Source organism: Thermobia domestica, chromosome 5, assembly GCF_964235325.1.
Source record: "Thermobia domestica chromosome 5, izTheDome1.hap1.1, whole genome shotgun sequence".
Taxonomy (NCBI): domain Eukaryota; kingdom Metazoa; phylum Arthropoda; class Insecta; order Zygentoma; family Lepismatidae; genus Thermobia; species Thermobia domestica.
In genome coordinates this window covers 159,354,852-159,366,925 of record NC_137458.1, presented here as the reverse complement: position 1 = coordinate 159,366,925, position 12,074 = coordinate 159,354,852, and the positions used below count along the sequence as shown (strand labels likewise).

The following is a 12,074-nucleotide window of genomic DNA, read 5'->3' as shown; positions in this document are numbered from 1 at the left end:
AGTTACAAGCGGCAAACCAAACTACGGTCGTTCAGCTCAAATATTTTAAAATGATACTTTAGAAATTTCATACAGGGTGCGTTCACAAAGTTTCAAGACTGGTCTCAAAATAACAAATGCATTACACATTTTTGTACAACGAACTAAAAGTCTTCAAAAAAAATTACCTTTGGGCATCAACACACCGCTGCCAGCGAGTTTTCCATTGTTCATAGGCTCCCTGAAAGTGTTCGCGCACTAGGCTGTGAAGGGACATCGTCGAAGCCGCCTGGACCACTAGAATCGTGCCGAATCGCTTCCCTTTCAGGTCTTTCTTAATTTGGGGGGAACAAAACAGTAGCTGGGAGCTTGCTCGAGGCTGTATGCTGGATGCGGCAGTGCTGCCACGTTGAACTGCGCCAAAACTTCACTCTTCTCATCTTCAAATCTTCTGTCACTAACTTGAACACAGTAGTCGGACCCAATCCCAGTTCATCGGCAAATAATCTAACATTAAGACGATGATCATTGTTTAAGAGTTCACGCACTTTCACCAGATTTTCCTCAGTTAAGCTGTTGCAGGTCTCCCAGGGCGGTCATCGTCTTCAACGTCCTCGTGGTTTTCTTTGGACCTCTTGTGCCATATGCAAAGCATTGCACGTGACATGGCGTCTTCTTTGTAGGCTTCCTGAATCATACGAAAAATCACTGTAGCTGTTTTATTCAGTTTCGAGCATAACTTGACAGCATAACGCTGCTCCAAATGTCGCTTCATTTTCTACTCACTCAGGTTTCGATGGGGGTCACTGACATGTACTCACGCCACTAGCCATCTACTCACTCTCGCGTCTCGGAGGCAACTGACGCTTGTGCGGCGCTTAGCTGACAACCCCTTCTACTGCACCGTGTCGGTAGAACGGGTCTGCGCGTGTGCCCCTACTCAGATAACACTCAGTCTTGAAACTTTGTGAACGCACTCTGTAGTATACATCATCTGACATAAACAGGACTGAGCGAAGAAATATGTATCAAGTGAAGATGTTACCTGATGTCCTTCCATAAGTGAATCATTCTTTAATATATCATAAACAGACACGAAGTGTATATCAATATTTCGCTCTTGCAGGGAAGAATATCAAGGAAAAAACGCAGTAAATGATAAACTTCTGTTAGTCGGGCGCACAATGGAACTGATATAAACACTTTAAAAAATAAAAGTCAATGCTCCACTCTACCTCGAATTTTCCAATAATTCAAAATCTATCCTTAAAAGTAACCCAGCTCGAGAGAAAATATTCTTAACACATAATACTGAAAATATTCTTACCAGATAAAAAAGATGTTCGCTGAGATGTTTCACTAATGCCTGGTAACTACACACGATTTAATAAATTTTATATTGATAAGACGAACAGTTTCATTAGAAATTAAGAAATATGAGCAAACTTCTACCTCGAATTTGGACTATTCAGACATTTACAGGTTAAAGGGCACGAAATAAATCAGGTTATGTTACTTCACAAAGCAAAATTAAATACTTTACATAAATCGAAATAAAAATTGGGATGTCATATTAAAACAATGTTAAAAATGTGATTCTGAAAGATCTCGCAACTAAACAATTGACTGTCATTCATTGTACAGCCTTCATTCGGGTACTTCCAAGTTAATCATTCTTTTACATACTACTTATCTTTATTTACATTGCTTTCTTTTTTCATAACATTCCCCAAAAGAGAGTGAAATATTTGGTTTAAAACTACTGTGCTGTATATGATACTGCTTACAAATAAGTTTGGCAACATATCACTTGTGAGAACAAACTAGATAACATCTTCATTCTCACAAATAGCTTCCTCATGCTTAAACACCAAATGCATAGTGTTTAAATGAAACACATACCCTTCACTTTTACTTTCCGAAGTTACAGCTTCTAAAAAAATAATTAACATGCATTTAATAATAACAGTGATAATGAAAAATAGATATTTTATAGTTAACTATTACAATAATGTCCATGTAATAAATTCCACTATGAATTTTGTTTTGAGTTTAATTCACATCAAGCTTTCGATTTAAGTTCAATCATCCTCTTCAAGTACCCATGATATGAGACACAGGCCTACAGTTTACTATAACATCCGCAGTACATAAGCTCCCACTGAGAATCCAAAATGTGAATCGTAATTTCATTATACACATGATGATCAGAAGAATGGAAACACCTGTAGTTGGCAACACGTCAGATGTATGGGTTGGCAGTGGTGTCGTGGCGTCCACAGCGCCAGACCGCTAGTGGTGGTGTGTTAGGTCGGTCTCCATACTACGTCAGACGCAGTGGAACAGCAGTGTCCAGTGGTTGCAGCAGACGGAAGTAGTGTAAAATGGGAGACCTCTCAGATTTTCAAAGAGGGCAAATTGTTGGTGCGCGGTTATGTGGAGTGAGTGTGACGGCAATGGCTACTGTGTTAGGTGTGTCGCGTGGGACAGTGTCGAAGGTGATGACGGCCTACACAACACACGGGAAAACCACATCGGGGAAGCGGAACAGTGGGCGGAAGAAAATCATGAGTGATAAGTCATGCCGGTATTAAAGCGCATTGTCACGCAGAACCGTCGTGCCACTGCGGAGCAAGTGACGGAGGAACTCAATCAGCACCTCCCCCACCCTGTTTCGACAATCACAGTCCGCCGCGAATTACATGACATGAACTTACGGGGTCGTGTTGCACGGGCCAAAGCGCTCATCAGGGACCATAACGCTTTCGCACGGCGCAAATGGTGCCGCGACCATGCAACTTGGACCGTTGAGGACTGGAAACGTGTGATATGGTCGGATGAGTCCACCCTATTCCCAACCACGGGCCGTGTTTATGTGTGGAGAACGCCCAAAGAAGCTTATGATTTGCAGTGTCTCCGCCCAATTGTGAAACATGGCGGCGGCTCGGTGATACTGTGGGCCGCCATATCATGGTTTTCATTGGGTCCTGTGGTCACACTTAGCGGACGAATCACTGCCAACGATTATGTCGCAATTTTAGGAGACCACTTGCATCCTATGGTCCGGATGTTGTTCCCGGACAATGACGCCATCTTCCAGGATGATAATGCACCCATTCACACAGCTGGCGTTGTTGCAACGTGGTTTGAGGAACATCGGAATGAAGTTCAACACCTCCCCTGGCCCGCCCAATCCCCAGATCTCAACAAATTGAACATCTGTAGTCCGTCTTGGAAACATGACTTCGGCGACGATTTCCACCTCCATCCTCTCTCACAGAACTGGCCGATTCCCTGCACGAGGAATAGTGTAAAATTCCACTTGCTACCATTCACGACCTCTATGCCTCCATCCCACGTCGCATCAAGGCTGTTCTGAAGGCGAAAGGTGGCCCGACACCATATTAATCTGGTAAATTGCAATTTCGTTCAGGTGTTTCCATTTTTCTGATCACCATCTGTATTTAAATCTACTAAGGACTGGAGAGCCATGAAAACAACTACAACAGATCTAACCAATCCGTATATCCTGGTTAACTCATTCTTTAGAAAAGAAACTCTTTATACGTAAACACATATTTCATTAAGGAGTGTATTACGTAGTGGAATTAAATACAAAATGCTGTAATAATATCTGTGGTGATAATTATGTATTATATTCACACTGCCTACCTTTTATGACAAATTGAATATGCCAACTCATTTTAATTGGGTTAAGCTGCTCTTTATTATAAATTATTTTCTTTCGATTACCAGGAGGCTTCTATCTGTACATTATTTACGTAGAATTTTCACAGAACAAACTATAGACAGAAACACCCTCCCTATCTTAATACTAAATGTTATATTCTATAATTGTTATTTAATCAAAACTAAAGTAAATTATTCAAAAATGCAACTATATTATAGTTTGCTTCATATATACATTTGAATTAAATATATACAATCAAACAAGTTTACATATATTGTCAAACAAGGTCTTATTCAGAAAAAAAAAAAATACTAGAAACAACTGGCAAGGATATGAGAATTTGAATCACAAAGTATCTTTACGAACGAAGCTTTCAGCTTCTTTCTGGGTAGGGGCTCCTCTTACCGTACTAAAGGGATGCTATCAACTCTAAGCAATGGCGTTGTTCAACGTACCATCAAGCACCTGATGAAGGTTCATATTTGGTAATATTTCCTACACGCGTATTTTCTCCTTTAAGATATCCTTTAAGAAAAGTTCGTTCTCATTCACCATATGACATACTCCTAGCTTCTTGAGATAGACCACCTGATATTACAATAAGCATTAACACGATCCCACTTCTTGTCAACATACAGAAGGATGATTACTTTGGTTAAAACCTCAAATTCAGAAAAGATAGGGTTACATTCAACCAACCACTCAAATGACAGCATGGCCCACAACATACATGGTAGAATAACGTACATTCAATACCTTCGCCTTTCTAAGTTTTCTTAAATACTCCGTGAAAATAATAAAAGACAAAAGTATCAAATATTTGCAAAAGAGTTATTGATATCGGTTCTTTCGAAATTAAGATTTCATTAGTTGTTTACACATATAAAATTAAGGAATTTCCTTGTATCGGTAATTAAATTAGTGTTTTAGACTGAAGTTGCTTACATGTAGAGCCTGTCTAACTTACCTGTGCCCTCGGAAAATGTCAACTATACTTCGACCCTACCCCTGCCGCCTTCTTGCGGAGGAAATCTTCCCTTTGCTTTGGGGAAGGAAGTGAATGACCTCGGCTGAGTTGCCAATTTGTCATTCAGTCGTTTGGTTTTGGCGAGTGAAAATCGTAAGCTATTTAGAATGGCTAACAAGACAGTGCATAGCAAAGCCCGTGAAGTAATTCGAAATGTCATCGATTTCTGTGACAGAGAAAAGGGAGCCAATTCCTGGATACTACATCGGGACAATGCTACGAAAAGAGCAGCGGAAATGCTTAATAAATCTGAATGATTTATTAAGAAGATAAGAAGAGAGGCACGAATACTCAAAGAGGGGGAGAAATTATAACACCAGGTAAGAAAAAACGAAGAAAACTTATCGAAGTTGATGATATGGATAAATTTATACTTCGTAGAATTTTACATAAATTTTACGTAAACAAAGAAGTTCCTACACTACGCAAAATACTTCTATGTGCCAAAAAGGAAATAGGATTTAAGGGTTCTGTTGAAACGTTAAGGAAAATTCTTCTCGAAATGGGATTCAAATATAAGAGGTGTAAAGATAAGCGGTACAAACTTATGGAAAGGGTTGATGTTGTAGCATGGCGAGCACCTTTCCTCAGGAATATTAAAAAATACAGGGAACAAGGGAAAAATATTGTATATGTAGATGAAACGTATATTCACCCTAGTTGCAAAGTTAAAAAATGTTGGCAAGGTGTAGAAGAAGATGGTGTTCTAGTAAATAGCAGTTCTGGACCACAACTCATTATTGTTCATGCTGGGAATAGATTAGGATTTGTTCAAAATGCGCTACTTATATTCAAATTACAATGTAAAAGATGATTACCATGATGATATGAATGCTACAAATTTTGAAAAGTGGTTGCAGGAAAAGTTAAAACCAGGCCTGCCGAATGAAAGTGTAATTGTGATGGACAAAACATCTTATCACATTCGTCAGATAAACAAACCACCATCGACCAGCGCGAAGAAATTAGATATTTAAAATTGGCTTCGTTTAAATAATATTCCCTTCGATGAGAATATGACGAAAATAGAACTCATTGAAGTTCTCAGAAAAATAAGCCAAATCCAACATACTATTCCCATCGCATTTTAGAAGAAAACGGCCACATTCCCATACAATTGCCGCCATATCATTGTGATTTTTCACCCATTGAAAAGATATGGGAATTGTGAAGCAGAGAGTTGCGGCACAAAATGTTGAATTGTCTCTGCAAGATACATTGAAGTTGACAGAAGAAGCATTTCGTTCAGTTTCTGTTGAGGAATGTGGTCATGTTGAACGCTTAGAGAATATGTATCGGCAGCAGGATGGAATATCAAATTAACAAGTCGAAAGACTTGTTATTAATTGTGGGGTTGACAGCGACGACGATGATGAAAGTCTTTCCAGCGATGACGATTACGAAATTGAGACCAGCAGTGACGACGACACACATAGTTTATCAGGTGTGGAACCACTGATGTAAGAACTTCACTCTGGCTTTTTTAATAGGCTCTTCTGAGAGCCAAGCTCACAATTGCATTGGTTTGCCTTTTAAATATTTACGGGCATACTTCTGGAATTTGTTTGCTATACGAAAACTCGTCGATCGCTCTACTAAGTTGACTTTCTTTCAGAATATTAAAATTAAGTTTCGAATAAGGTGTATAGTGTTTTTTGGGAAGAAATGTGATGATTTTTGTCCGATTGCCACAAAGGAAAGTGAGATGAAATTGATGTCTCTTGCTGTATGTAGACTATAATATACAACAGGTTCATCTCAGAAATCAGATTCATGTACCATAGTATGAGTCTTACATCTCCCCTTCCCCAGAATAGGCCTCAAATCTGCCCGCCTTCCAATGTTGAAGACAATTCTGCTCTTCTGATCCTCCACAGCATTGTTTTTCAACTTCATAATTAACATCGCTTAATAATAATAATAATAATAATAATAATAATAATAATAATAATAAAAATAATAATGGGGAATGGTCTTACCCGTTGTCCCTAATGTTGAAGACAGATTTGCGCTGATGGTTTGACATCGTGTTTGTGGGTATTCTCGGTGTTCTCTTGCTTCCTTCCAGTTTCTCATTTCACCAATTATTGCATGTTCTCGTTGATCGGGTTTGTAGGGTGTGAAGTACATGTAATCATACGTAAATGAGCTATTAATTATATTTTAATGTATTTTTCAAGATACGTACACGTTTCTTCTACCTTCTAGTTCTCTCGTTACACACAGAATACTCACTAAAAGCAATGACGCAATGTTGCCATCTAACAATTCCCCCCTTTCGCGTCATTGCGCTAAGCTGATACAATTTTCATATTTTCTTTTTACAAAAAATATCTTTTCACACACTTTTTCGATTTTTTCTTTTGTCACTCTTTTAGTTAACATACCTGCTATAAGCTCCTCTGATTTCACATGACATAATTTTATTTCCCCTTTTGATACCTCGTCTTTTACAAAATAATATTTTCTATTTATATGTTTTGTTCTGCCCTTTACTTCTGTTTGATTTATCCAATCTATAGCAGATTTGCTATCAGTTTCTACTGTTATAGATTCATCCATACATTCTGTCATTTCTAACTCAGTTAAGAGGCTCTTTATCCATTTTAATTCACAAACACCTTCACATATGGCTATAATTTCTGATTCACAAGTAGACAATGTTACAAGATTTTGTTGTTTGCTTTTCCATGTTACAATACAATTCCCAATTTTAACGAAACATCCAGAATACGATTTTGCATCTTTTGTTACATTCCAACTAGCATCTGTACAAACTATTAATTTTCCGTTTCCTTTGTAAAATTTTAGTGAATATTCCTGAGTTCCCTTTAAATATCTGAATACCCTTTTTACTGCTGTTAAATGCACTTCTCTTGGATCATTATTATATCGAGATAAATAGCTTACACAAAATGAAATATCTGGTCTCGTTGATACAGACAAATACATTAGAGATCCTAACATTTCCATATACATTGTTTTATTTACCTTTTTTGAATTCTCATATTGATCTAAATCTTGACGACAATCACCTGGAGATTTTATTGGATTACAGTCTTGTAACTCGAATTTTCTTAGTATCTTCTTAATATAACTCTTTTGTGATAATTCAAAACCTTCATTCACTTTGTTTATTTCTATACCTAAGAATGTATTGGAATCCTTGCATTCTTGTAAATCTACGTACCTTTGTATCTTTTGTACTACGGCATTAATATATGAAATATTTTGACATAAAATGATAAAATCATCGACATACACTCCAACATACACTATCTTATTATGTATCTTCATTTTGTATACACATGGATCACTCTGTAATCTTTGAAAACCTACTTCTGACATGACTTTGTTCAATTCATCATTCCAACAAACACCGGACTGAGGTAGTCCATATATACTTTTGTTTAATTTACATACCTTATCATCATCGTCTGGACAGACGAACCCTTTTGGTTGTTCCATGTATATGTCCTCTTTTAAATTTCCGTATAAATACGCAGTTTTTACGTCATACTTCTTAATTACCATTTCACGTTTTGCTGCCAAAGTTATTAACGATCTTAGTGATTCTAACTTCATCACTGGAGCAAATGAGTTTTGGTAATCTATACCTTGCTTCTGATTACAACCTACTGCTACTAACCTTGCCTTTCTCCTCTGTAATGTACCATCTGGATTTTCTTTTATATTAAATACCCATTTACTTCTTACTATCTTCATTCCAGGTTGACGTGGAACTAAAGACCATACATTATGCGATTTCAGCGATTCCATCTCTTCTTCCATAGCTTTTCTCCATTGAGCACTGTTTTCGTCATCCATGGCTTCTTCATACGTTCTGGGAACATCTTGAACTATGAAGTTAACTTGGTCTGTATTTTTTAACCTGTCAGATCTTCTTACTCCTTGTGCTATCAACTCCATTTCTTTTTAAATTTTCAAGATGTCTTGCTCTTAATATCTGTCGTGTATCTCCCTTCTCTCTACCTGGTTTCTTATGTTGCCTTTGTACATCATTACTTGAATCTTCGGTTTCTTCATCCTCTACTCGCGTGTCCGATTCTTCTATGGATGTTACTTCTTGGTTTCTTCCATTTTGTTCATCTTCAGTAATGATTGTGTCTTCATTAGTAATGGGTTCCTCTGGTCTACTTGTTTCTAACAAGATATACCTATCTTCATCCTTTCGTGTTTCATTTGGCTTGTCTTCTAATAAAGATGCACCACTTACCTTTTCATCAAATATTACACTTCTTGCTTCATTTATCTCACGCTTGATTGGATTATATAACCTATAAGCTATCCTATTCCTAGAATAACCAACAAATATCTCCTTTTCTGCCCTATTCTCTAGTTTTGCCCTTTTTTGTTTTGGGATGAACTTATATGCAACACACCCAAATGTTCTGAAATGTTTTACCGTTGGTTTCTTACCGCTCCATTTCTCTATAGGAGTTTTATTCTCCTTATCTTTATTAGGAATACAGTTCTTAATATACACAGCTGTAGCTGCTGCCTCTGCCCAGAATTCTATAGGCAACCCAGAATCAATTAACATTGTTCTCACCATATCAAGTACTGATCGATTAGCCCTTTCCGCTACGCCATTACTCTGAGGACAATAAGGAACTGTTAACTGATGATTAATACCTTCTCTGACAAAATATGTGCTAAATCTTTTGTTTACAAACTCTGTACCATTGTCTGACCGTACAGCTTTGATTGTGTTGTTTGTTTCTTTCTCATACCTATTCTTAAATTTTATAAAACAATCAAATGCTTCATCCTTGGATTTTAAAAAATAAACAAACATACGTCTACTATAAGCATAAACTATTATGTACATATATTTTGCTCCCCCTAGGGACTCCTTTTGGATAGGACCACATAAATCCATGTGGATTAGATCTAGTGGTTTCTCTACATCATTATCATTTATAGGGTTGAAACTAGACTGTGTCATCTTACCTTTTACACACGATTCACATAATGTTAGATTTTTGTATTCACTTTCATTAAATGTAAGGCCTTTCACCATTTCAGATCGTTTCAGCTTCAGCATGTATTCAGAATTTAAATGACCTAACCTTTTATGCCACATACTCATTTTATTTTCTGGTGTGTCAGATTGTATTATTAAACACGAATCTTCATTCTGCTTATTTTCTGTTTTAAGAACATACAAGTGATTTCTCTCCTGTGCTTCACCTACGACTTCATTATTTTTGTTGTAAATTCTAGCACCACATTTCGTAAACACCACTCGATTTCCCTGCTGCACTAAACTTCTCACCGACAATAGATTAGCACGCAAATCAGGAACAAATAACACATCACTTATTTTTATATCACATGACTCATTTGTTGCACTAATGTAACTTGATACCTGAATATCACCTTGCACTTCCGCTACCACTGATTTACCTTCTACTGCAAGTAGCACTTCATTTGTCACATTTCTTTCGTTCACCAGCCAATCCCTTTTGTTCGTCATATGGGATGTACATCCTGAATCAATATACCATTCCACTTCTTTTTCTTCTTCGTTCCTTTTTACCGTTGTGTTGAAAGCACTATATACTACATTTTGCTTCTTCTTCGAAGTCGTATCTGATTTTTGGGTTTCATCACTTAGACTCTTTTTACCAAACTTCTTTTTCTTTTTATTTTCTGGATTATGCCAACATTGGTATGCTAGGTGACCAATCTTTCCGCAAAAATTACATCTTGCTTCCTTCTTTCTGTGTGCTTCTTTCCGTTCTGCCTTGTACGCCTGTTCTACATGTTTTGTATTTTCCATTCTATTTTCTTCTTCTTTTAGCACTTGTTGCACTTCTTCCAAACTTGCACCTCTTTGTGTTCGTAGCACCGTAGCTACCTTCTCGTATTTACTATGAATACCTCGCACTACGTGATACACAATCTCCCTTACACCTATAGGCTGACCTAATGCTGCACACCTTGTTGCAATGTTCCTTGCTCGTAGAATGTACGCATCAATTGTTCCATCGGATTTCATTTGAATGCTTTTTAGTTCTAACCTGAGATCTATTATTTTATCATCAACATTACCTGTGTGTATTCTTTTTAATTCGTCCCATACTTTTTTTGCATTCGTTTCGTTTATGAACAATCCTGCCTGTTCCTCTGATAATGTTAAAATAATAATACTGAACGCCTCATCATTTTTACGTATCCACTCTTTGTCTTGTGTTTCTTGCACAGAGACATCTTTAAGTATAATATCACTATATAATCCTTTTGTTCTTAACAACGCACTTACTTTTAGTGACCACACATTATAATTGTTCTCTGTTAGGAGTTCAATTTTGCTAATGTCACTCATTTTGTGCACTTGTTTTTTAACATGTAAAATCACTTACCCACACAGAGAAATCACGCTCTGCTACCAATTTGTTATCGTTGATCGGGTTTGTAGGGTGTGAAGTACATGTAATCATACGTAAATGAGCTATTAATTATATTTTAATGTATTTTTCAAGATACGTACACGTTTCTTCTACCTTCTAGTTCTCTCGTTACACACAGAATACTCACTAAAAGCAATGACGCAATGTTGCCATCTAACATTGCATCGTCATTCATTTCGAGCAATCACGCAACACCCTTTACTCCCCATGCCAAAAATATGAGATGTAAAACTAAAAGATTTAAGATCGTATAGTATTCAGAATACTTAAACAATTACGTACGTGTCCAATTTATGTAACAAAATATTTTCTCTGAACTTTCCCACTTTTTCCCCTAAGTGCTTAGTGTTCTCGCATGTCATGTAGAAAACTCAGGTCCGATTATCGGCTGGAAACATACAGTTCGAATCCTACGTTAAATTGTAGAATAGAAAAAAGAAGTTTCGTCTTATATAGCACAAAATTAAACTCAAAATAACTAACTTCTTTGTTCTTAGAAAATATCATTTGCAAATATTAGATTAATCTGTCTAATATATAATTTGGTTGAGTAATGGAGGTGATTTGTATTGCTTTTCGTTTATAGATATTTTTTTTAAAGAAATGTAATAATAATACTTGAAATAAGGTGTTTCAATGTGGCAACGCTGTCCGCCACAGCAGCTCGGTCACAGCAACTTGTCCCTCCTCATTGGAGGGAGGGAGGGAAAACACACATCGATAGCAGCGCCAACAAGGGCACAGATAGAATAGAAAGGCTCTAGTCAAGACAACGCTGAAATTTGAATTTCATGACCTAAAGAAAGAAAAATTAGTAAAAAATTGCTAATTGAACTTCAATACATACTTTGAACTAGAAACTGAGCATGCAACTTATATCCATTCTTTGGTAAGTAATTATAATTACATGTGTACTTGGAACAAATATGAATAGTTCTCT

The 12,074-nt window shown here is 36.9% G+C and overlaps 1 protein-coding gene across 1 annotated transcript in view; it reads right to left on the bottom strand.

Annotated features, from left to right (window-relative positions):
- Nucleotides 1-12,074, bottom strand: part of MagR (Iron-sulfur cluster assembly 1 homolog MagR) — a 45,815-nt gene that overhangs the window by 19,461 nt on the left and 14,280 nt on the right. The gene's annotated exons all lie outside the window — the stretch shown is intronic.